This window comes from Palaemon carinicauda, chromosome 32, assembly GCF_036898095.1.
Source record: "Palaemon carinicauda isolate YSFRI2023 chromosome 32, ASM3689809v2, whole genome shotgun sequence".
NCBI lineage: Eukaryota > Metazoa > Arthropoda > Malacostraca > Decapoda > Palaemonidae > Palaemon > Palaemon carinicauda.
The window spans coordinates 37,216,546-37,219,045 of NC_090756.1; positions in this window are offsets into that span (position 1 = coordinate 37,216,546).

Here is a 2,500-nt window from a genome sequence, read left to right on the forward strand (position 1 = left end):
ATATATATTCTTAATACCACACCATTCCTAATCAACTGTCTGTTCTTGGTCTCTTAAACTTTCTAAGACTGCAAATCGATTCCTAAATTCAATTGCAAATGTTTCTCTGTGCTCTTCTTCATAAAGCTTTGTTGTATCAAACCTAGGTATTCTATCCATCTTTCTGTTGGGTGCTTTCAGTTTTAAGTTCATTGTGATAATGAGGAGTTGGAGATCACTACCAATACATTACTCAGAATCTTCCTTCTCTCTTTATTAATAGCAATATGATCTATCTGATTTTTGTAAATGCTACATGGTGAAGTTCATGTATACTTGTGGGTGTTCTCGTGTTGACAAAAATACCTCCAATGACAAGATTATTTGTTGAACAGAAACTTATGAAATGTGCTTCATTCTCATTTGCAACTTCCCCAAGACAATTGACACTCATCACATTCTCTATCCCTTACCTATTTCTTCCAACTTTAGCATTGAAGTCACCAATCATAATTTTCATATCTCTCTCTGGGATCTCATTCATTACCCTCTGCAGTTTTTTTCATAGTATTCATCATTTTTGTCTTCAGGGGAATCATTTGTTGGGGCATAGCAAACTATATTACTCAAATTGCCCTGCTTTGATTTGAACTTTGCTAGTAACAATCTACTATTTACAACTCTCTACTCGGTTCATGCCTTTTCTGTTCTTGGTGTCATCACCATTCCTACCCCTCCTCTTCCATCTCCATCTGATCTTCTTGAGTAGATATATATATTGCCTTGGTCAAAAGTTTCCTTACCAATCCCCTTACAACGTGTTTCCCTTACTGCCAAGATATCCAAGCTATATTTCATAAATTCACTCTCCACTGGCTGTAACTCCCCAAACTGATTCATGGTGCTGACTTTCCAATGACCTATTTTCAATTTTTCTTTAGTATTTATAAACTGGGAGATTCTAAGCACCCCGCTATGCCCAGGACTGGGGACCATTCTGTCATCTTTTCTTTCCATGACTGACTATATCCATAGAGGATTCACTAGCTAGATACATCAAAGGATAGCTAGTTCCTTGTGATGTGCAGTGCCTATTTAACTAAGGCTAGTGACCCCTGCCGGTCCATACTACTTCTAGTAAGATCAACCGCCAGGCATCAGGAGTAAAAGCCTGAGATAGTTTGTCCATCGCATTAAACCCTATCCATCACCTGCTGCTAGTGACTTCATCGAGATTTAGGGGGCCATTTCCTCCACACCCAAAGGTCTCATTACTTCACCAAGTTGCTCATCTACTTATACGAATATAACCGTTGGCAAATATGGATTGCTAAGATATACCACCTAACGGTATGTGTATGTGCATGTGTGTGTATGATAATTTTATCACTAAAACTGAAAAACTGTAATTCTAATAGGAGTGTCCCAAAGCATTGCCCTACTTAGATAGCGTCTAATTCAATAACATGTTAACTTAGTAACATTGACCATGCATCAGAAGTTCGTGGTCAGGATCTTACGATATCTTAATAACATTTCTTAATACTATATCTTGATACTTTATCTTAACTGTGGTTTGGGTAATTTCCGGCATAATTCTTCAATTTCAACTGACTCCAAAAATTGAGGCTGGAGTGGAATTATTATCATTGTTATTACTAGCTAAGCTACAACTCTAGTTGGAAAAGCAAGATGCTATAAGCCCAAGGGCTCCAACAGGAAAAAATAGCCCAGTGGGGAAAGGAAACAAGTAACTAAATGAACTACAAATGAAGTAATGAACAATTAAAATATTTCAGTAACAGTAACATTAGAATAAATCGTTCACATATAAATTATAAAAAAAAAAAACAAGAGAAAGAGGAATAAGATAGAATAGTGTGACAGGTCGAGAGAAGGTTGTTACTCAAAGACAGGATGAAAGCAACTGAGTGAGTTTATTATAGAACACTCTCCTTTATATACAAAAGCTCAATGCAATAGGATATTGCATGTTAAAAACTGACACCGTTAACGGTGAGAAAAAAAGGCATGTTTATTCAGGTTCTTCTTAGTGCGAGGGAAGAGCGCAGATACAAGCATAATATATACAAAATAATTATGTACAATTGTGTGACACACGGTTGGTACATGGCTCCCCCCCTAAAAATAACATACTGTACATGTTAAATAGGACGCCCTGATCTAGAGAGGCGAACTGTAGGCGGGTCATCTGGCAGGAGATAAGCAGGTTTTAGACGATCAATGGAGACCCAGTCTTCTTTGCCCCGAATGTTTAGTAGGAATGCTTTTGGACTGCATCGGATCACAAGGAAAGGGCCCGTGTAAGGGGGCGTTAGCGGTGGCTTGGTAGTACAGAGTGTCAGTCTGTTGGTATGTGATGCTTCTCTGTATTAACCCTTGGAGAAAAGGCTCAGAAATTAACCATCAGAAAAAAAAAAAAAAACTCAGAAATTAACCCTGGTCAAAAGGGCAAAAAATTAACCATCAGAGAAAATTGCTTAGTTATTATCCCTCAGAA